At 39.8% G+C, this 25,783-nt stretch overlaps 1 long non-coding RNA gene across 1 annotated transcript; it reads left to right on the forward strand.

The window, feature by feature from the left end:
* Positions 1-4,393: 4,393 nt before the first annotated feature.
* On the forward strand, positions 4,394-13,162 carry LOC145459244 (uncharacterized). Its single transcript, XR_013921317.1, has 7 exons — positions 4,394-4,872; positions 5,392-5,521; positions 6,326-6,442; positions 7,042-7,148; positions 8,460-8,576; positions 8,787-8,893; positions 12,928-13,162. It is a non-coding gene; the product is annotated as an uncharacterized LOC145459244 (long non-coding RNA).
* The last annotated feature ends 12,621 nt before the right edge of the window (positions 13,163-25,783 follow it).

Here is a 25,783-nt window from a genome sequence, read left to right on the forward strand (position 1 = left end):
ACTTTAGTACTTCCAAAAAGTAGAAGTACTTCGTTACTGACCACCTCTGTTGAAGCAGCAGTGACGTAACGCTAGCAGTCTATACTCACAACTTTCCTGCAATTCTATAATTAAAACTACAGAGGTCAAGCCAAGCAAGAGTATTTTACACTTATAAATTTTATTTTTTGTCATAAATCGATTTCTTAATATATTTTGGGAGCCACAAGAAGGCTTATCTGGGGGCCGCGCTTGGGAATCACTGGTCAAGACTGTTGTATTCCGAAATCGATAGCGCATTTCACTGTGCTGCGATTGTCCAATTGTTAGCGAATAGTGCATGAGGCAAATTCGTTTGTGCCTTACCTGGCCATTGTTTCTCTGCGATGGCATTGTTTGTAATAAAGCCGAATGCCACCTTCCTTGGCGATTTTGAGGGGGGTCTCGTGGTCTGACACTGTTATTATTTGGATTTCCGGAATCAGTGTGACGATAGCATTTGATTGATACCAGTTGTAATGAATTCCGAGCTTTTTATGATGAATTGCATTGTCGCAGGTGAGGCATGACCCGCCCGTGCCTCACCTATGCAGCAACTCTCCTTTCGCGCTGTATTTTTGAATAATGATTATGAAAATTGATGATGTTGTGTGAAAAAATGCTCAAATTTAGTTATTTATGGACATCGATGTAAAATATCAATAACCATCGACTCATGGAGGGTTTCACAATTTTCAGTGATTCGCCCTGGCGACAGGTGAGGCACTGCCGCACCTGCCTCATTGGACCGCACGTCACTGTGGAACGTGCATGCCCGTGTCCAATGCCCATTCATGTCAGCGAATGCCTCCTTCATGGATGCTATTGCTATCTCTGGGGCCGTATCAGCTAGTGAAGAATAGTGATGTTGGGCACGAGAGAATGGCTTATTTTGAACAACAACAACAATATTTTTAATGGAAATCAATTTCAGCATTTTAAATGCCTTCCGAAATCACGAATCAGGTCACGGGCCGCGTGTTGGTGATCCCTGTTCTAATTGGTCTTATTTGACACCTGCAGTTTGTAATTCTCCAAAAAAATTCAGTTCGAAACGCAACTAGATTTGTAAAGATCGTTTAACCTTTCATTTGGGTTCACGGTTCACTTAAACTCGCCTTATCTGTCTAGCGCGCGACTACCACCACCGCGAGATGGAGCTATAAAGTCGCAATCGTTACTTACGCTGGTAGTTCCTAATTTCGGTGATTAAAATACATTCATACAGATTCACAGGAAGTGTTGAATTGAATTGTGATCGTAGAAGATCAACCACTCTGACTTATCATCGACATGGTTATCCAATTCGAGAACAAGACTTTGGGCGTCGATAATAACGTTGGATTAGCAATAAAGTCGATTATCGCGTTCGTCGCGATTTATCAACCCAGGAAACCGGTTGATCACAGCGCATGTAGTTAGTGTTAATCACATGATTTAACAAACTACATCTAAAAAACTGCGTGTTAGATACTATATCTAAAAATACTGCGTACGCTGCTTACCTTTCCTACGCCCAAATATTTTCGATAATGTGCCGACTGTCTCCTAAATAATGGCTTCACTAAACAATCAACGAATTATATGTACCCGTCATTGCAGAGCGATATCAATATTCCGTTATCCGTTTCTCAGCTGTACCGTATGAATTGGACACGACTATCATTTCGCGATGATGATAATTCTGTGCAACTTTGCATTTATTCATAGGTTAAATGCCGTAATAAATGATCAAACTGAAATACAAAAGAACAGTTACATCGATTGGCCTAATCCCTATTGCTCCAACAACTCACAAGACGTGGGTGTTAATATATACATGCACGCACGTCGCACAATCACAACAACAAGAAGACGAGATCGCTCATGCGTTTAGGGAGACTACTAGAGAGAGAGATAGTAGTAAGAGATAATCACCCCCCCCCAACTCCTAACGAAATCAACGTGCATTGAGTGAGGAGTTCAAAATACAGCGTGTAGAGAACGTCCAACCAAATACTCTAATGGCGATTGGAGCGGGAATCAACATAAAATTTGTGCCCCAATAACGTAGTCCTTGTGCCATACTGGCGGAGTAACATTTCTGCCCGAGCGCTGGCGTCTGTCATTAGACGGTGCGGCAACACTAGTGTCGTCGATCGGTACTTCAACTGGTAGATGATCTTCTGCACTCAATTCGGTGGATCTCAGCGCGCCAGGGTCTGCCTCATTTGACTGTCCACTTAGAGCGGGTGGCGAAACGACTTGAGGTGACATGGCTGTGCCGGGAGACGAGACCGTTGGCTGAAAAGGTGTGTGCTTTTGGTTCTGGAAGTACGGCTCAACCTTACGCAGAAATTTCCTGTTGCGCAGCGTCAATCTGCCGGAACCGTCCACTTTCACGAGGTACTGGTCATGGTCCCGGCACTGAACCACAGTGCCGGTTCTGTCCCAGCGAAGGGGATAACGACCGTTTTGGTTTTGAATGCGACAGACATCACCTTCAAGAAGCGGTGATAATGGCTTAGTGTTCAACGACAGAGATTCCAGCTGCTTCGCAAATCTGGTACGTAACGTGTGCTCGCGACTCTGCCAGAGGTTCCTCCTTAATGGCCTGATATTGCGCTGGGTGAAAACTGGGACCCATGCTTTGATTGGCAACTTTGCATTTATTCATAGGTTAAATACCGTAATAAATGATCAAACTGAAATACAAAGGAACAGTCGCATCGACTAGCCTAATCCCTATTGCTCCAACAACTCACAAAACGTGGGTGTTAATATATACATATACATGCACGCACGTCGCACAATCACAACAACAAGAAGACGAGATCGCTCATGCGTTTAGGGAGACTATTAGACAGAGAGATAGTACACTGTAAACGAAAATGGTGTGTTTTCGCAATTCACACCCTAGCGTAGGGTGTGTTTTGGGTCATCACACCTATTGGGTACTAAATTTGTCATTTACATCTAAGCTATTGGTGGAAATGAGCCGAACTCACCCCTACACACATATACCATAAGATATACACCCCAAGCATTGGCATTTGGGGTGAATTGTTAAAGATTACACCTTTTGTCAGACAAATATGAAGTTTGGGATTCAATCCGCGCTAGCCGCTTCCACAAAACTTGACTGTTGAAGTTTCAAGTCTGTGTCGCTCAGATTCCTGGTTAAGCAGGCAGGGGTGCGGCAAGTCTGGATTCTTGTTAAAAATTCAGTCGAATCACTGTACTGATCATTGTATGGGCACTTGAGAACTTCTCTGCTGTGTCTAACTGTAGGTCGTGTAGGACATATTCTCTTTAGGGTTGAATTATCCACAGAAAATGCGTGTTTTCGCCCACTTTATTGTTGTCCATGTCTTTAAGGCTTCTTGGGTAGGCTTCGGCAATGTTCCATTGTTCAGTTTTTATGGATTTAACCCGGTTCGATCAAGTAAATTCGCCTACGCATATAGTTTCAGCTTCAGTGACAAATAAGCATTCGTTGTATAACATTCGTGTGCTACATTGACATGAATGAATGATAGCTAAGTCCGCAATATCATATTGTAATTCACATTTATCGTGCACTGCGGTACTCGTACTTTGGCTGAAATTTCACCCGGTCTACTATAGTGTGACCGATGTATCTCAAGTGTGTCGCAAAAATACGACACATTATGAAGTTGTCACGATACTGGTTTATAATTTCTTTCATGTCACGTCAAATGCACAATTGTACATTGTACGTAGCCTATATGTACAAAATATATCGGGCCTATTCCGCACAGCATTAGTGTATAACCACAATATAATGCAGGTTATTATTATTAATATTATTACACATTTTACAGTGGTGCTTCTCGCCTTTTTCAGGCTATGTGCACCACGACATGAATGTTTGTAATGTTCATATAGGTCTTTGTCTTTCGTAATGTTGGGGACGACTTCTTCAATCTTTCGCTCATTCAGACAGTCTCTCTCGCATCCATGCGCCCCCGTCACGGTCTTTGCTGCCAATTTGTAGCACGGCTCACTTTCGGTCTGGGCTTTTCAAAGCACTGCTACTGCAGTGAGGTCGGCGATGAGGAGCCCAGAGAAACCTCCGACACATAGAAGTTGGTCCGAACCGGGATTCGAATCACTACCATTGGTGTCGTGGCGCTGGCGTTTAACCAACTGCGCCACTCGCTTCCCCATAATGCAGGTTAAGGGTATTTAGAGCTGCGAATACTAGAAGGAGTTAAATTTCAGCCACAAACTTATATGAGCAGTACGCAATATGGGCGTAGCAAGAATTCAAATTAGAATGGAACACCAGGTTACGTCACGGAACAATCATTGAATTGGGCGAAAGAGGGACTAAATTGGGCAAAGTTTCCTGGTTATTTTCATATCTATATTGATGTGTTATTCTATAGAAAGTGACTTTCTATAGTTATTCACTATTTGGTAGCTTTATGAATTGCACACTAAGCCTAACCGACAATTCGCATACAGCTTTCGGATCGTATCAATGGTTCGATCTATGAAGATAAATCTAGTACTGCAAGACTTTTTGAAGCTTATTATGATGCAATCTGCAGCTTCACAGCTATCAAATCCATATTTTCGATAAATCAATTATAGTATACATACAAATATTCCGGAGATCCTCAACTTCAATATAGTTATTACATCAGTTAGTCAATTGTCACATCATAATGGAATATACAAACCGTCGTCACCAGAACAGCTGCTGCTATGTTTGGCTACAGCTATGTAAAATGTTTCGTTATATGCCGTATTTCCGCGCTTAAGAGACCAGACTGGCTATCGACTGACCGTATTAGTCGTCGTGAATCTGTGAAGAAAGCCTCTTTCGAGATTGAAAATATCTGGATGGTGAGTTACATTTCGTATCTGTACTATTGTAGTAAAGAACATTTGTTCCGTTGCGTTTCCAGTACAGATCCGATTCCTGTTACTCAGTGTCGCAGCTGTACTGAACACAATTATATGTAGCAAGTTGGAATTTTAAACGTACCGGTAGTGTCGATACATTGAATTAACATAAATTGTTGTATCACCAGTACCGATACCAATCTCCAAGACACAGTAGCTCAATGTCTCTAATGGAGATACTGTTGACAGGTCCAGCATTAGCTATGATTATAAACTATGGTAATTTGGGTTTGAGCGACATCGTTTGTAAGTGCATTGAAAAAAAATCGACTCGATTGTCGTTATATTGATTACCAAAGCACATCACGACCTGTTTAAGTGTAAAGGGTAGCCTACCACTGACTATGCAGAGCTATATTTATAGGCCTATCACCCTGTCATTATCACTGAGCTATATACACATTATTTATTATGTTATGTTATGGTAGGAAGGTAAACATATTATCTATTCTACTTCAGACTTGCATGGGCAAAGATCGCAAATTTGGGGCTCTTGAAGCTAATGAAATTATCGATTTCTCCTCATGAGAAAATAAGTGTAACATACAAACAGCAAAAGGCTGAAGCATATGAAGCAATGGTATCTGAGGTGAGCAATGGAAATTTCATGAAAGCTTTCGATCCCCGTAAATTGGGGCCAGTACATGTTAATGATATTATGACATGGGTGAAAATATGACGATGCTATATTGCCATCACTATGAATATGAGAGACTTGACTAGGAACAGGCTTACCTCATTGAACATATTTTGCAGTGGCCAACTCAGACTATCTGTTAAGAGTATGTGACCCATCAACCAGACTACTTCTTTTGAAACTACTTCTCTGAGTTCTGTTCATATATTTATTTTAATTTGAAGCAGCTTGACATAGCCACTTCTATATGCTTTCATTGAGTAGAAATTGACATCTATTGTTTGAGTAGCAATGCGCACTACTGCGGTCAACTCGGTGTGCAACAATGCACGGGTTAGCTGGGTCTTCAATGTTTTAACCAATATGAAGAGGCAAACATAGCCTTGCCAAAGTTTATCAAACCATCCTTTCGATCAATATAAACAAATCATAATATATGCACTTCTTGACTCATGATATGACATACACACGATCTGTGCATATGCACAAATCTGCTTTTTGTTAGATTCAAGGACTGATTGCTATTAGTAGCAGACTCTTACTCTGTGAATGTGAAATCAAATATGTTGTTGGTGAGTAATATACTATGCGTAGGATAGTTACAAAATTGTACTTTAACTCGCTTATTTACAAGCATAAAGCAAGTCAAGGCTACAACATCAGTACACATTTCGGATGTCGTGGGCCTTTCGAATCCAATCCAAATTGTCAACTAAACGTTTACCGTATGCCTTATGGTTATTTTTTCAATTTTAGGATGCTGCTATACAAGCTAATATCATGGAATTTCAACCAAATCGACGTCACATTTAACGGTAGAAGCGTATGCTGCAAAACAGTAAAGGATCGTTATCAAACAGCTTATATTTCAAGGTAATCATTATCATTCAGCTAATTTGCAAATTTCCATGTATAGGCTAAGGCAGTGGTTCCCAACGTGGGCGATATCGCCCCCCAGGGGGCGATTTGGCGGTCTAGGGGAGCGAAAATGACGAAGGGGGCGACACGGGGGCGAAAATGGACAAAGGGGGCGACGGGGGGCGAAAATAGGAAGGGGCGATAGGGGGGCGATGACGCGTCAAAACGGCTGACCTTTTTTTTTAGTCAACCCACGGAAATTTAGTTACAAAAGTGTGTCAAATTAGACATCGAGCCGAAAATTTAACCTTTTTTTTTTAGTCAACCCGCCGGTGATTACAGTTTGTATGCCCAATTTTCGGTACACAAAATTTTGGGGGCGATGATCGGTGTTGACCTTGAAAAGGGGGCGATGGGTCGAAAAAGGTTGGGAACCACTGGGCTAAGGCAAGTCAAGGTTTCCTAATCAGACCTGTATCTGCGGTCGCTTTGAATCCATTCTGAAAGTCAATATTGCCCAATTCGAAAACGTTTCGTGTTTTGGATTAATACCAAGTAGTCAAATTTAAATCAAGTCCATGCATCTCTTTCTCTGATTATTTTTTAAATTTTAGGATGCTGCTTAAAGACTGCATGCTCCAAGAGCAAGATTATATCACTGGAACTAACCGAGTTTAGGAGTATGCTGCGACAACTGAAAGACTCGTTATCAAGCTAGCAGGTATGACAACTTTGTTAACGACACCTGATGTCAACTTTCGTAGTCGCATATATGAAGTAAACCAAAGCAGAGATGGTCAAAGTTACCAGCGTTGCTACTCAAGTCGATGTAGAAATACCAACTTCAATTTATACTCGATTACAAGTAGATGCAACAGTTCCCAATACAAGTCAAAACTACGTCAAGTGGAAGTAGAATACGAAATGTCGGAAAAATAGTCAAGTATGGTAAGTAGTTTTTCGGAAGTTTGTACTTTGAAAATTGCAATATGAATCTTCGCGACTAATATAAAATTACTAATGGCATATGACACTACTAACAGGAACAATCTTCAAAAATATATTCAGTTATTCCTGGTACAGGTGGTGTTGCTAGACTTGGACAACTAGATATTCTAGTTGTCTAATTATACTAATTGAAGCTATTCTAATTTTTGAAATGTTTCTATGCTCTAATTCTAATCGAATTTATGAAATCTTTCTATGGTCTACGGTAATTTTAATTCTAATCTAATGTCTGGGTTTCCTGAAAAAGCTAGAGGAGAACTGTAGAATGCGAAACGAGCCAAGCTTGCGGTGCAGTAGGGGTGTTCAAAAATGACTTTTTATCTCAAATTCTACTCGCTACTTGATAAAATTGTTGGGTTACCTTATTGAAGCTTGCCCACTAAATTTGGTTTGATTCCAACCAGCAGCCGCATTGCTACTGGAGAAGAAAGTTTTTTTAATTTATTATATTAAAATGAGTCAAAATTTTCTGTTCACCCATGAAATTGTTGTCTATAAACGATGCCCACCAAATTTGCCACAATTCAAACCAGCCGGAGCGGAGTTACTGATGTCGAAAAATTTGGATTTGAATAAAATAGTATTTACGGTGGGCACAACTGTAATAACTGATTAAAGAATCGGTCACCGTAAAAATACTATTATATTAAAATCCAATATTTTTCAACAGCAATAACTCCGCTTCCACTAGTTGGAATTGAGCCAAATCGGTTGGCAATGTTTCTATAGAAAACCTAACAATTTAATGGGGTGAACAGAAAATTTCAAATCTTCTTTTATTCATTTTCATATAATAAAAAAAAAACTTTCTTCTCCTGTAGCAATGCGGCTACTGGTTGGAATCGAACCAAATTTGGTGTGCAGGCTTAAATTAGGTAACCTTACAATTTTATCAAGTAGCCAGTACGATTTGAGAAAAAAATCCATTTTTGAAGACCCCCAGCGCACATATCAGATGAGTTTAGAATCCAATCCAAATTGTCAACTAAACGTTTATACCTCATGGTTATTATTTCAATTTTAGGATGCTACTATACAAGATCATGTCAGGGCATTTTAACCAAGTCGACGTCGCATTGAACCATAAAACCGTATTCTGCGAAACAGTGATGGATCGTTATCAAACAGCACATATTGCAAGGTAATCATTAGCATCCAGTTAATTTGCTAATTTCCATGTATAAGGCAAGTCAAGGTTTTCTAATCAGACCTGTATCTGCAGTCGCTTTGAATCCATTCTGAAAGTCAATATTGCCCAACTAGAAAACGTTTCGTGTTTTGCATTAATACCAAGTAGTCAAATTTAAATCAAGTCCATGCATCTCTTTCTCTGATTTTCTTCTAATTTTAGGATGCTGCTTAAAGACTGGATGCTGCAAGAGCAAGATTATATCATAGGAACTAACCGAGTTTAGACGTTTGCTGCGAAAACTGAAAGACTCGTTATCAAGCCAGCAGGTATGACAACTTTGGTAATGACTAGGGCAATTTTTTTTTACCTAAAACAGGAAGATTTTGACCTTTTTTGACTTAAAATAACTGAAATTTGACCAAATTTTGACCTCACGTATGCAAATTAGGTGTTTTCGCATATAATGTTAAAATTGTACTACTTATCTTCATTTCTGGTTGGAACTGTCTGTCCTTACAAAGTAGATTGGGCTGAAAAAACGTTTTTTGCTCAAAAATTGACAGATTTTTACATGAAAAACTAGTATTTTAACGAAATCTGGCCCTATGAAGAATTCCAGTAGTTACATTTCGTATTCTGGTGGAAATAATTAAAATTTGTTGTAGTACAACGAAAGATCCTTTCCTACATTCTCGGGTAGAAAGTGTATGTCCTTACTACGTAGCTTGCCAAGAACGGAGAAAGAATGTTCAACAGCAGCATTTGTTGGCTGACAACACTCAAGTTGTGTGCACACTGCTGGTGACAAACCGTGTTGCTTCATTCTGACAATGTTGTCTATATCACAATTTTTCAGCTTGCGCTTCTAGATATAAGAACCATGCAATGTCCAAGCATTCTTGCTTCAGCTAGGATATTTTGGTACGTTGACCATAAAACCATTTCCATGTTTGTTTCATTTGACCCTTTATGATTCACAATGAGCAGACGATGGTCCGTTTACAACGGTAGGCCTATGAAGTAGGCTACAAGCTGTAAAATATCAAATGATAAGTTCACCGACAGCACAAAATCTACGATACAAACGAAATGCAGAGGTCAAAAAATGTTTGACTTTGTAAACAATTTTGACAAATTTTGTAAATAATTTTGACAAATTTTGACCTAACGCTACAATTTTGACCTAATTTTGACTTTTTTTGACATGTCAAAAAAAATTGCCCTAGTAATGACACCTGATGTCAACTTTCGTAGTCGCATCTATGAGGTAAACCAAAGCAGAGATGGTCAAAGTTACCAGCGTTGCTACTCAAGTCGATGTAGAAATACCAACTTCAATTTATACTCGATTACAAGTAGATGCAACAGTTCCCAATACGAGTCAAAACTACGCCAAGTGGAAGTAGAATACGAAATGTTGGAAAAATAATCAAGTATGGTACGCAGATTTTCAGAGGATTCTACCTTGAAAATTGCAATATGAATCTTCGCGACTAATATAAAATTACTAATGGCATATGACACCAGGGGCGTAGACAGGGGGGTAGAATTGAAGAACGTTCTACCCCCTTCCAGGCTCGATTCTATCCCGAAAATCCCAAGTCAACGCTATTGTTATAACAACATTTCATCACGTTATCGCCTAATTTCAATTTGCTGCGCGCGACGCCGATCGCCGACGCTGATTACATGCCCTTTTCTCGTCGATCTCTCGTCTATGGAAGCGCGTCTATGCAAGCGTGAAAGGGCCATTGTTAGATTTTTCTCTTGGCGAGGGTTAGCGATCAGCTTAATCCCTTCATTTATTCTGAATGCAGCCGTCGCGCAACAATAACATTTGTCGCGTCGTTCACGCGTTGTTTTCTCATCAACAGTTCATTGTAAACGATAACGAACATTAATAACATGAAAATAACAACTTATTTTTATTACTGAATGAAATGTTTTAAAGCAATCGCATCTCAAGTCTGTTCCCCAAAACAGCGTGAAGACATAATACATTCGATTCGCATTTTATATTTGACGCCATTGTTGTGCATCGTCTTGACCTCAATGACCATGTATACGTCATACTAGGTTATGCCTTTCGTGATCGGTATCCCACCGGGACGCATTCAGCCTTCAATAGCCGCGCCGAAACTTGTTTGGGATTCCCTGGCTTTGCGAATAGGTCATTATTCACACGCCGGTACAATTAGTATATGCGCCTTGTTCGAAAGAGAGAGAGAGAGTCTTTATTTTTCATCGAACCAAAATACATAACAAACGGCAGTGATGGTGGTACAGAAAATATGCGTGCACAGTATTCGGTATTAGATAGGAATGATCGATAAGACCGTGAAGGTCATCTAGTCTGATCACACCAGCATCAAACAGGTACACTTGACTCAGAACAGTCTGGCTGTAAAAAAGTGTTTAGTTAGGAAAGGAAAATAGAAAAAAAATTAAACAATGGTAGCAAATGATCAATGAAGCAATGTCTGGGCGGGGTAGGGTAATGAATGGAATTAAAACGCCGAGAAGACGTTACTCTTACACGCGAATTGAATCATGTCAAAATTCATGAAGATATAACAGATTCTGCGCTGTATAGATTGTTCGTCGTGAAATGTTGTTCTGGTATTGTTTCAAGGTCGATTACTTATTTGAATACAAATAAGATCTCCTGCACTGTCACGGGATGAGCGCGTGCGCATCGTAACATGATCCCCGTGCAAGTTGTTGATTGCTAACTCGCTTTCGGTAATTAGATCCGCCAATTAGTTACGCTTTCAAAAGCGTACGGAATACAGAAATCGCTAAAGGTATGACGCATAGAGGCTCATTCTGCCCCCTTTATTCAGTTCTACCCCCTTTTTATCTCGGCTGGCTACGCCCCTGTATGACACTACTAACAGCAAGAATCTTCAAAAATATATTCAGTTATTTCTGATATGGGCGGTTGCCAGTATTCTAGTTGTCGAATTATCCTAATAGAAGCTATTCTAATTTGTGAAATGTTTCTATGCTCTAATTCCAATTCTAATCGAATGTATGAAATCTTTCTATGGTCTAATTTTAAGTCTAATCTAATGTCTGGTTTTCCTGGAAATGCTACAGGAGAACTGTACAGTGCGAAACAAGCCAAGCTTGCTGTACAGTAGGGGTGTTAAAAATGAATCTTTATTCTCAAATTCTTCTGGCTACTTCGTAAAATTGTTGGATTACGGAATTGAAGCCTAAACACCAAATTTGGTTCAATTCCAACCAGTAGCCGCATTGCTACAGGAGAAGAAAGTTTTTTTATTTATTATTTAAAAATTGGTAAAAAAATTCAAAATTTTCTGTTCACCCATGAAAAATTGTCTATAGAAACGATGCCCACCAAATTTGCCTCAAATCAAACCAGCCGAAGCGTAGTTGGTGATTTCGAAAAATTTGGATTTGAATAAAATAGTATTTACGGTGGGCACAACAGTCATAAATGATTAAAGAATCGTTCACCGTAAATACTATTTTATTCAAATCCAAAATTTTGTGACGGCAATAACTCCGCTTCCACTGGTTGGAATTGAGCCAAATCGGTTGAGCATTGTTGCTATAGACAACCTAACAATTTAATGGGGTGAACAGAAAATTTTAAATCTTTTTTCGTTCATTTTCATATAATAAATAAAAAAACTTTCTTCTCCTGTAGCAATGCGGCTACTGGTTGGAATCAAACCAAATTTGGTGTGCAGGCTTCAATTAGGTAACCTAACAATTTTATCAAGTAGCCAGTAGATTTGAAAGAAAAAGTCATTTTTGAACACTCCTACTGTACAGTAGAAATTTGCTATTCTCATGCTTATAAGATGAACTATGATTTGATGATAACGGAGTTTGATTCAACTTTTGGCGATTTCAGTAATTCTAATTCTAATCTAATTTGAAAAAAACTGTTAGGTAGAATTATAATTTTAATCTAATTTCCAACTGTTTAGCTCAAATTTTAATTCTACTCTAATTCGAAAAAAAAACTTGTAGTTGTAATATAATTTCAATCCAATTTGGAAAAAGGGAACGTTTTCTAGTTGTCCAAGTCTGCCTTTTACATGCGGTTTGCATGAAAACTATCCATCAATTTCCATCTTGTCGATGCCTAATTGCCCACACATACAGTGATCGTGTGTGAACATGTTTCCTATAGCGGTAAGTTCACCCTATCGGACCACAGTCTGTGCTGCAATTCCTTAGCAAGTGTAACATCTGATTTTTTGTAAGTACTTTGTGAAAATATATATACTTTGTAATGGCTTCTATTTTTGTGGTCTTTCATTAAGTTATGCATGTTAGCATATGTGATTGTTATTTGGGTTGTGAATATGCATTTTGATTTCAGGATGATGCCACAAGTTCTTGCTGAAGATAGTGACTCAGCCTTCGCCGTACAAGAGTGTATTTCGGAAACCTGGAGGAGGCGACTTCCCAATACTACATGGGCAATGTTCTTCGAGCAGTATTTTCAGTGAATTTTTTCTCCGTCGCTGGGATCTCTGTTTTTGTTATTTCACGAAATATGTTTCCATTTTATGTTATTATGATTCAATTGATATCGAATATATGCAATCAAGAAAGTTTATTTGCAATAGCGTGCCATTTGGAAGAAGATGCAGGATTTCAAGTGGGGTGTATATATTGAAATTCCGCCCCAATCAATTCTAATGGCTAGGGTGAGATATCCGATATACACCTCAAGGAATGGGGTGGATTCTGGTCATTCACACCGGCAGGGTTACGTAAGTTCTGTTTTCGTGTACCACCTTTTGGGGTGTGTATAACCACTCTTTTCGCTAAGAGTGTAGTAAGAGATAATCACACAAATTCTACCTATTGCAGTGGAGTATCCGTAACAGCAGGCTGCTGTTTCATTCAACAAATTGGCAACTGACAGAACGCGTTTTCGCATTGTTATTAGGGTTACCATGCGTCCTGCTTTAGGAGGATTTGACCTCTTTTTCGGGTTTTTGTAAATGCTCTCAGAGGACGACTAAATGTCCTCCTTTTTGGCAATTCGTCCTCCTTAACAGCTTATAGAGCTAAGATAGTGGTGAAAATGGGCATAAATGCCGCTAAGTAGGAACGAACGAAAGTGACGACCTTTTTTAGTCAACCAATGTAAACTTTGAAAAAAAAACTGTATTTCTGGAGTGTTTTTATTTAGTCAATCAACGGAGAATTTGAAAAAAAAGTGTTATGCTACCCCTACCACATATAACAGTGGTTCCCAAACTTTTGTGGCTTGTGGCATAAACATTATACAACCCACACGGCACACTTACAAGAAAGTTGCTTGAAAATCTACTCACGTGGTACTTCGATGGCTATGCTAGTTCATACGAAAATACATTTGACTGAAGCGAGGTTTAATTTTTGACAAACCCGCATTTCGTCGTTTTCCAAGCAGTGTCGTTCGGTAACAGCTGTAAATGTCAATCAAAACGAAAAGCAATTATGTTCGCATACAAATTATGGAGCAAATGACAATATAATTATAATTGTAATATCATGGAATAGGATTTGGAAGGAGGCATGCAAAACGCATCAATTTGTTTGTGAAAACAGCGTTTTAAAAAAGCGGGGCGTTTCATAAGTCAATCAGCTGTTCCTCTTCAAAACGATTGCTTGATTTATGACTTCCAAATGAACTACCCACCATGCATTTGCTTAATACAAAACTACAGCATATCCTCGGAAATATTGTTGAAGTGAAGGTTTGGGACACGATTTTTTGTTCATGAGTTGATTTGGAACGAATCAAAGAATTTCTGCGAGACATACCATCCAAATTGTGATGTGGACATTACCGTACTCAACGGCAATGCCATGATTGCTTTCATGGTCATGGTCTCGTGGGCTTTGTCCGCTATTGAAAAAGTTAGACCAATTCTAAGTCGGATATGCCAGTCTTACATGCCCTATCTTCAATATTAAGCAGTTCTTTTCCAAAATCCACAGCACACATGACAATCTGTGACGGCACCCAGTTTAGAATCACTGACATACAATATAATGCCAGTCGTACACAGAATAGTGGTAATTTGTAGTGTTGTAGCTTGCGGTTTAGATACTATCGATTGGTTGTCCGAATCACACGAAACATGTGGTGCAAAGTTACGCTCATTTATGGAAAAGACATTTATCTGTGAAGTCGTGATCAACGCACAGCATTGTTACAAAGTGCCATAAAATAGGCATGGTCCAAAATATACCAAATCCTCTTTGAACTGATGAACAACTGGCATGCATTATATTGTCTGTGGTCTCATAAAAGGTATCTATATGTATTTCCACATCGTTCGTATTGTTTTAACGTCATAATGAGTGGTACTTGAATACTCGACTCCACTAGAAGCTACATAATAGATTCATAATAAAATGACTCAAGTACTCGATTTGGCCCACTCCTGCTATTGATAATGACCGACAAATCAGGAGGGGAGAGGGGAAAAGTTATTTACAAAAGTCCATTTCACTGATTTTTCTCCCTTCATAGCTTATTTAAAGTCAGAATCGTCATCGAATCTTATGCGAAACTTCATCTGCGAATAACGCAGCTGTTTGTGGGATAAACCATCATACCACCAGATTCCTTGGTCGCCTGTTTTGTTGAAGTTTCCATTCAGATTGCTATACCCGCATTCTCCATACCACCAGCCCCCTTCGTAAGTGCGAGCGCAGTGCCAACCAGTGCCGGGGTCAGCGTCTTTCGTTGAAAAAGCGCGATTGTTGTACGTTGGCAAACCATTGCCGGACGCATTTCCGGAGAACTCGCCTGCTTGCAGTCTGTACTTCGAGGAAGCAGATGAGACTCGGAAATACCTGGATAATGAGAATTTGAAGACCTTCTTGGAGGTACACAACTTCAATTCTATATTGAAAATGGTAGTGAACGTGTTGAAATGGCATGTAACGTGAATTTCGAGATTTCGCGATATATGCCACAGGGACCGGGGTGGTCAAAGTAGCAATCGCCGATATTCAAGTAGAATTAGAAGTAACTGAGTAAATTTATACCCGAGTACAACTAGGAGTAGCGATTTACAAGTAAGGCGAAATATTCTGGGACTGATTTTCCCTAAAAACGAAAACGGTCAAGTAGAAGTAGTCTAAAACCATAACCACTTAAGTAATTAATGCAAGAATGCGAACCTACTTGAGTCTTTGGCAAATAATAAGTACTTCTTTACCGACCATCTCTGGTCAAGTAGGACTGAAATTGAGACTTTAAAGAAAGATCAGAAGAAAATTAGGCTGAGACAGATCATTTCGTTTTGCATGCCACAAAAGCCCATGGCCACGCTGAACTGCTTAGCCAATTCCCTGTGTGTCTGTAGTGGCTTACATGAAATGGAATTGACGAATGCGACAACTTAAAGGAGGACTGCGCTTTAAAAATGATGTGGTCTCAAATTGAAGGCAAAAACGAACAAAATTTTTTGGCCGCAACCATTTCCTTCAGAACGCCACCGTAATGGAGCTGCAATTTATTGAAATTTCTACAAGACCTTCACGCTCCAGCTGCCGCGGCTGCTTAACCCGTTGCATGGTACGATGTCTTCATCGTCGCGCTTGCTCGACGCGATAAGGGAGTCACGCACAGAACGAACTTTGGACATATTACCTTCATAACATCGGCTGACAATTATCTAAAATTCGCTCTCTGACTGCCTCATTATTTCGTCTCGATATTGCCTTACTGCGACCCTGCTGTAGACTGACTATATATGATGGCTATGACTGGTTGGATCGGTCTCTTGAATCTATAGAAAATGATCCACCGCAATCAATAACTTGTCAGAGATTTTCCTCACTAGATATTGCTCAACTGAAGTCTTTTAAGACAGAGCTGAATCACATTCTGTCTGCAGCAATGCGTTAGAGACTGATGATCGTGGATATGTATTCCACGTACTTATATATTCTAAGAGCTCTAGTAATGGAAATTACTAACTGAGACAAGTCTGATATCACTATCGTGGAAATGTCTTCCACGTATACACCTGTATTCTATGAGTGATCTAGAAATGTAAATCACAAACGGTACAGACAGAGAGACATTTCATTGCTTCGTACAAAATCAACAAATATCACTGGAAATTATGGTGTAACTTGTAAAAGGTCTTATTATTACTCGTCGCCAACACAGAATTGGTGTGATACAGTGCATTCATTTTACCATAGGATAGATATAGTGTGCAAGACTGCAACTATAGAAATTAAACATGGAACGGCAACGACCGATTTTGCAGCTTCGTTCCGCTTCGCCAAGGCTGGAGTGGAGGATTGTTTTGCGTAATCGACAGTAGGATTTCTGGCAATCCAAAAGCTATCTTCCCGAGCGCAGAAATTACTGAATCTGGTCTTGATCGAAAGCTACTGTTGCACCGATTCCAAAAATATAAATTAAAATAATGATTTGGCACTGATCCACCTAGAATCCGCCCTCCAAGTTTGAATTATCGGCATTGTTCGAACAATCGGAGAGTCGCAACGGGTCATTGCTATGGCCATTGTGTTGCGGTTACCCGATTGTTCTGAACAATGCCAATATTTTGACTTGGAGGACAGATTCTAGGTGGACAGTACCTGATCATTATTTTAATTTATATTTTCGGAATCGGTGCAACAGTAGCTTTCGATCAAAACCAGATTCAGTAATTTCTGCGCTCGGGAAGATAGCTTTTGGATTGCCAGAAATCCTACAGTCGCTAACCTAAAACAATGGGGCATTTCCAATTCATTCTGAACACTAGGGGCGATAAAGATAACTCGACCCAAAACTGTTTTGCTGCTATATGCTTTACTATGGGACTGGACTAAACATGAACCTAATTTAGTTTTTTGGCGTACAACGAGGATGGTGAAAGTATCCATATCAATATAAATCATCCATATGGATATCAAATAGCTGTTAGCCGACGAAAATGATGCTGTTTCTTGGCGTGAGTCGTCGTGATGGAAGTGCTGAAATTACGATTCTATTCTTATCACCAATTGTAATGGTTCTATCATTATTATTTTCCCGATTTATCGGGCAAAGCTACACCAGATTGGACTGCATTCAATACATACCCTTTCTAGATATATTATGATCTTGGTCAAGTAGCTGTCTGGTTGAAAGACCTTATGTCATTTCAATACCTCCCTATCCTTCAATCTCATCACTATCTGTTGGTGTTTTTAAATGATAAAATACTAATAATACCAACTCGTTCTGATGATTGACAATGAAAGGATGTACCAGTTGTATTCTTGCAGTTATCTTGTGGAATAAAATGGAACGGTTATAGTCTATAAAGCAGAGTCCTGAATATTTATTGACCGACCCCGGAAATAAATTGTATGGTAAGCACAAACTTAGGATTGTAAAATTCTAAGCAACGCATTATTCATGCTCATTATTACTTGGATGCATAACAATTCTTAACTTGAAGGAATGTCAACCTGCTATTTGAGAAACCTATGTATGGGATTGCCCTAGACACAAAGCAAAATACTACGGTGGGAACTCAATTGATACAAATACCATCACCATATCCAAGAGTATTCAACGAGAATGCTAATGTGAAACTTGCAGATTGTAAAACACAAGAATGAGCTCGCGAGCATTGGTCATTTGTACTTGAAAATTTAGAAGGTTTAGCTGAGTTCCTTGCGCTACCAACATAATATGTATCAGATACATATAACAAGAGTCCCGGTAGCGAGCAACCGACAATAGTCAATAACCGTCCACTCTGGTCTGGCTCATAATCATCCATGGCTTTACACAGCTTCATTGATATACTCTTCTGGGTTCAATGTCCAACAGCTCTAATTCAATCCATAGGCATCATAATGTCATAGAAGAGGTTGAAGTGACTGTACTTGAAAAAAGTACCGGTACAATATTTGATGGATTTATCATTGGAATGCTGGTTGCTTTTCACTAAGTATGCTTCTTAGTTCTTTTGATAACGGGTGAATCACTATAGATTCAGCGAGTCCTTTCCCAAATTGTTTAATTGTCATAACAAGATGCCATGACTGATGACTCTACGGTCTATTTTTTGCAACAGCTTTTGCTTTTTGGCATAGACGTCTCTTCTGCAACCTCATTCATTGAAAACAGATGAGACTGCCTCTCTCTTTGAAGTTTCATCAGCTTCATTGTGATTCAAACGCATGATTTTTATATGCTGTAGGACCTCATAGCAGCAACTGCACATTACACGATTTCCCATAGCGCACAACACTAATCGGTGAACTGATTTACTGCAGGGGAAGCATGATGAATCATGATGGTGAAATGATATTCTGCAGACAGCTTTTCCAGGACCAGGCATCCATATCCATACCTCTTCTTCGTAAACAGAATCATCCTCCCGATAACTTTCTGTTTCTTATTGATGCATCTTTTAAGATCAAATGACCATCATCCTTACACAATGAGGAATATAACAACAGCCATATCATACGACTTTCGAAAATTAACAGCAACAGCAACGTAAGCTGCCAGGATCTCTATGTCCATCACGAGGATAAGACGCCAAGAAACAGCATCATTTTCGTCACTAACGGCTATTTGATAGCCATATGGATGATTTGTATTGATATGAATACTTTCACCATTCTCGTTGTGCATCAAGAGACGAAATAATGTCCATGTTTACTCCAGTCCCACAGTTTTGGGTCGCGTTATCTTTATCGCCCCTAGTGTTCAGAATGAAGTGGAAATACCCCATTCTTCACACCAGCCTCAGCGAAGCGGAACGAAGCTGCAAAATCGGTCGTTGCCGTTCCACGTTTAATTTCTATACTGCAACCAGGGCTTTGGAGCAGCCGTAAATTTGCATTGCTCCAGCTCCGGAGCTTTCTTCTCTCATACATTAGCTCCGGAGCAGCATTATTGCCCCTGCTCCGGCTCCAGCTCCGGCTCTGAAAACTATCGAAGGTGTCTGTCTATATCAGGGGTGTGCAACCCGCGGTCTGCGGGCCATATGTGGCCCACGAGAAGGTTTTGAGTAGCCCACGAGCTAATTTCCCATTATATTATCGAAATTCTGTTATATTATCGAAATTGAATTGCTCAGATTGTGAACTTGCAAGGCCAACCAAAAATATAATTAATATGGCCGGGATGTTGATGACTAAAATGTCAGTTCCGACGCATTGGCAGATCCAGGGTGAAGCAGTCACATTTTTAATAAATCGTCGTACATTACAATAAACTAAAAAAGTAGTAAAATTTTTCTTCACGCTTCGCGTGTTTAATTGTCACGCGATTTCTTTCTCTGTAGCCTACCCCACACTGAAAATGAAAAAACGCCTGATTTAGCCGATTGAGTCTAACTATAGAGTATGACTGGAGTGACGACTCGATTGTTCTCCCATTGTTAGCCGGCAGAATGGTCACGGTCAGATGGCTGCACCCAAAACAGGATCGCTCAGTGCTTGTTTCTATGGCGTTCAAGGGGATTCGTCGTGTAATTCTTGAAGCTGCGTCGGATTTAGTTAGACAGTTCAACATTTAGGTAGCGGTGGCGAGTCGTTATGACTAGTGAATAATGCCGTGTATCCTCTGTTATATTTTTCGCCAGAATTAGATCATACTTCGTCACGCATAGAAGTCGGTATCATTGCTGATTCGCCGCATCACTTTGGCCTTTGGGGATGACTGGGAGGGACTAACTGAAATGGAAATTGAAGAATGTTTCGAAGGACTCAATAACTGGAAAGGTGTGTTTTGTGAGGAATGCGAAGCATCCTTTCCTAATGTGAAAGCTTTGAAGAAACATTACAAAAATCATAAAGTTCTCACCAGTAATTGGAATATATCTGAGGATGCTGTAATTGCTGTTTTGAAGAGGGCTTGTGTAAATAGCAAAAAATACTTTGAATGCGCGCCATCATTCGAGGAACTAGACATGACCAAAGCTGTTCCATTGGTGGAAAAACTCCATTCTGAATATTGTAAACTTGGTGTTGACGGATTTTATCAACATTACTCGAACATCCTGCCATCAAGCTAACAAGTTTCTGGGTTTGCCACAATTGCCAGCTTCAGCATTGCTTTTGAAGATTTTTGGTTCTCTCGTCTGCGGTAAAGAGCAGCATACAATCATAGATTGGAGGAGTCAACAGCAAGGAATATGGTAAGTAAATAGCCTATACTTTTCCTTTCCATGGAAAAACTTTGACGTGTTTTTAGACATACTTGAATATATTTGGTGGAGTGCTTTTGGAAGCCATTTCTAAGCAAGCCAACGAAGCAAAGGCCACATGCCTAACAACTGCAGCGCCATCGGGAAACCTCATTAAAGTGATGCAGAAGAAAGACGGTGGATTGAAGAGCCCGTCTAAATAGTTTCATGGCACGGTTCTCCGCTTTTATGTTATCCACAGTAAAGAAATGGCAAAACCCCTGAAAAAGATACATTTTTTCAGGGTAGTTGAGGCAATTCAATGCGATCCATTCGATAACAAATTGATTCATACTGTATCCCTTCAATCTGTTTCAGACCTAAATGAGGTTGAGGATGTCATGGACAAGGCAATGAAACACTTGAATAACATCTGTTCTCACAATTCTCCAAATGTTTGCGACATAGCTTGAAAACAATGCTATTTTAGCACCATTTTCTATACGTTAAAACCTCTTGTTTCAATCATGACGCTGTTGAAAGTCTTTTTTGTTATTGTTGAAATTGTATAAGCCATGGTATTTCTTTACTAATCTGACAATTGCTACTGCTATCACTGTGGGGTTTACTATAATGTAAAGCAGAGGTGTCAAAGATACGGGCCGCATCCGGCCCGCCAGACAATTTCATCCTGCCAGCGAAGCAATTCCGAGTAGATTGAAATATTCTTATATTTTCCAGCATATCTGTTACAAATGTTGAGATTTTTGGCAGGAAATACTTCCATGTTCATAGGTCCCATTATAACCACCCGACTATGTGGTTCCACTCTAGTTACCACTAGTAACAAGTCGGTGAAATTTACATACAATTTCAAGAAGGTTAAAAGTGAACACTATGTTCAGAGTTTCATACAAATATGGACCAAGAATATGGTCAAGCTAGCAATTCGGCTTTTGAATGGTGTTTGGAATCAGTATCTTTCAGAGTCCTAACACAAGATGTTCTGGAAGCAGCATTTGGATCTTTGGTAACTCGAGTTGACATTCATTAATATTATTCACGGATGTTAAACGTTAACAGCGGTCTTCGATGACATACAGCAGGAATCCAGATATTAGCCAAGTCAGTTACTCAGTAAATGCCTTATGCCAGCGTAAGGTTATAAAGAGAGGGAGAGGTGCCAATACAACATAGTCAATGGTGATCAAAATCCTTGGACAAAAGTCGGCTAGGAACCCATGACCAAGAAAAGATGAAGCGAATGTAGTTTCTGGTAGTGTTAGTATGGTATTTTTTCTCTCTGTGTCAAATGCTGCCTATCCACATTGAGATTCCCTACCTAAAAAAGGAAACCAATGCGTCGAAACCTTGACGTGGTGCATCGGCTTTCTACTAATGTCGACTGGCAGAGGTCTTCCAAGCGAATTCCAGGGTATTCTTGTATTTTTGGCAATGACAACGAGTTCCATTCAAGTGCGATTTTGCATACTTCCAAGGAGTAAGCTCTGACTATTGTGAATCGAGATCAAGCAGAACATTGACATTACACAAGGCTCTGGTTCTAGTCATACTCAAGTTTCTGCGGTTATCGGACAGGCACACGAGACTACAAGACTGCTGCGATATTATTTGTTATATTCATACCAGTGTTGGGATGACTCGAGTCATGACTTGACTCGAGTCAGACTCGAGTCACCTTTTTCGTATGACTTGACTTGACTCGAGTCACTTTGCTAAAATGACTTGACTTGACTTGACTCGGCGTATCAGAAATGTGGATTGACTCGTGACTCGGAGCAAAATTCACGAGTCAATTTCAAGTCATCAAGTAATCGGTGTCGATAAAAATCCCTGTATCTTGCATATATGGTCGGACTGTTCGCTAAATGCTGGTGTAACCCGTGAGAGTGACCAATCTTTCAGTGATTGTGCGCTTTACTGAACCTCCATTGTTCTCGCACACATAAATTGACTGCAAACGGAGTGATCGAAATTTACAGATTACGTTGTCGTAAACTAATACAGTAAAGTAATTTAATAGCAAAATGTCTATTTCTGTTCTCTGTTCTTTCCTGAACTAAAGCTCTTGTTTTATTGAAATTGAATTCAAATACAGTTGATATAGTCCTCAACCATTAACGTAGGCTTGAATTGTATCATATCAATTTGTAAATGCATAATGTATTGCATCTTTTCAATTCGTTTCTTTATTCTCTCTTTTGCCTGGTAACTATAAACTGAGGCTGTTCAATCACTTACGTAGTTTAGCAGTTCTACGTATATATGAGCGATTCAGCGCCTTATTGCGCTTATATTTAACTTATATTCGCTCATTGGTTCAGAATCAATGACCGCTCAATCTGCATTTTAGACAGCTAGCAAAATGCAATGACGTAATCATGCCTCATACTTAAAAAAGGCAACTTGACTTGAATTGTGACTTGACTCGTGACTTGACTTGACTTGACTCGACTTGACTCGAGTCACCTCCAAAAACCGAGTGACTTGACTTGACTCGAGTCACTTTCGAAAATCGATTGACTTGACTTGACTCGAGTCAAAATGTGCAATGACTCGAGATGACTCGTGACTCGAAGGTAGTGACTTGATCCCAACACTGATTCATACTCGAATTTCTGCAGTTAATTTAGGATATATTTGCAATCAAAGCTATTGTGAACTGCATATCGATATAGTTCAAGATCTTTCCACTTGTTCACTCTGTAGTATTCTTCAGTCGTCCTTTCCATGAATTCATTCATTCATTCATTTCAATAGCCAATGCACATGCACTGCACACGAACCAGATATTCTATCTACCTTCTGTCATTATATTTATATACGTAGCAAACTCTATAAAGGATCAAAGTCACAATATCACATCAATCTCGTGAGAAATGTAACATAGGCTACACCAGGGGTGGGCAAACTTTTGAGCTCGTGGGCCGCATTCAACATCAGAATTCATTCGCGGGCCGCACTATAGAAAATGGGATTATGAACCAAAACGCAATATTGGTATATGATTATATAGTGAGGACATGGAGATAATATATGTGTTTATTTAAAACAAACCAAACATTGCTTTGATGATATCGTACACGCGAGATTTCATTATAGGCTGGTCGACCTCAATAACCATTTAACCAATTATCAAAACTATAGAGAGGAAGATCGGTTATCCCGATTCTTGGAACAGGATTGAAATTTAAAACTGTGAGCAGCGATCTGTTCATAGATTTACTCATTTCCCTTTTGGTTCAGTTCCAGTACACACAATGCTCACAGAAACTAATATATGGTCACTCTGCCAACGAAACCTGGACATGGAAATGGCCTTACATGCTAGCTTCAAACACGCTTATATACTATGTGTAGATAAAATATAAATGCTCCAATTCTACGCATACAGAGAACGAATTTACCTAAGACACGCGCGAATCGGTTTTTATAAGCACATCACTGAAATAATTAAAACTTGAGTGGCCAATCTAAATCCCACTCGTGATCCGAATTATGTCAATCTCGTTCAGGATTTCTGTGATGTTTAGCAGTTGAAACCTTTCAAACCCTGTGGGCCTTGAGATCGGGCTGTCGCACCAGAAATTAAACATAAAAAGGAATATAGAAAATATCTACCTTAGAACAGTGGTTATCAATATTTTTAAGACACGCCCCCCCCCCCTTATGATGGTGAAAGATTTCGCGCCCCTCATCGTCATATCACAAAACGCTACCAGGTTGCTAACAAACATAACGGATAGTTTGATGACATGGTAGGTTACGGCTATGGACGAAAGATTTTTAAATATGAAATTCAGGGTAAATACAGAGCAAAAATTATGAAATTGGTTTTAAATCGCGCCGAACGCGAAAAATTTTTTCAGTTGAGCTCGGCTTTGCACCCCACTTTTGATGCTTTCACGCCCCCAGTTTGAGAACCACTGTCTTAGAACTATCACGGTGAAATAAGAAACTATAAGAAATAGCTTAATCAAGTCCATGCATTATTTCGATTTTTAGTACGCATTTTATCAATATTTAAAAAAAGTTTCTTTAGACTCTCGCGGGCCGCACAGAACGGTGTTGCGGGCCGCATGCGTCCCGCGGGCCGTAGTTTGCCCACCCCTGGGCTACACGGTAATATTCACTAGTCATAACGACTCGCCACCGCTACCTAAATGTTGAACTGTCTAACTAAATCCGACGCAACTTCGAGAAATACATGACGAATCGCCCTGAACGCCACAGAAACAAGCGCAGAGCGATCCTGTTTTGGGTGCAGCCATCTGACCGTGACCATTCTGCCGGCTAACAATGGGAGAACAATCGAGTCGTCACTCCAGTCATACTCTGTAGTCTAACTATATTAGCAATTACGAGAGAAAGTATATTCGCGTTTGCGCTCGCAGAAAGATCGCCAACGATGAAATGTAGGCACAAAATGATTGTCGTATATTAGCGGAAATCTCCGATATCGATATGTCCAGATGCCGAATAGTCCTGTCCTTGCACACTGAGCCCAGCGGGCGGTATACAGTCGACCCGCAATATACCCAAGCGGGCCAAGTAATAATAATGTTACCTTTGAAAATTTTACGTGCCTGGCGCGGCTAGTGGGCAACGCACTCGTTCGTCAATTTCATGTGGCCCTTTAGCCGAAAAGGTTGGCCACCTCTGGTCTATTTAGATTACTAATTTACCCGTAAGTTAGTTATCTATGGTAATCTAGATTCTGTCAGCCGTCAGTAACATCGGATGCAGCAACGAAGACATAGGTGCCACCGTGCCGGCTTGTGACGACATAATGAGTACTTGTCAATTGTCGATAACATCATAGTTGCACTAGAACGCACCATACTCCGTGCCATTGCTGTGTACACTGTACAGCATCAAAATTCTGATGCGGCGTTTTAACACTGGCACTGTACTCGTTAACAGCCCTACAGTTCACTTCAATCTTTAAATGTGCGATATATTATTCAACTCTAACATATTCAGTCCCTAGAAACTAAATTATCACCGAAGTGCGGCCTGTTCTACAGCCTTGGGCGCTTCATGCCAGCATGG

Source organism: Botryllus schlosseri, chromosome 2 (assembly GCF_051294905.1).
Source record: "Botryllus schlosseri isolate E-star chromosome 2, Bs_hap1, whole genome shotgun sequence".
In the NCBI taxonomy this organism is placed as follows: Eukaryota; Metazoa; Chordata; class Ascidiacea; order Stolidobranchia; family Styelidae; genus Botryllus; species Botryllus schlosseri.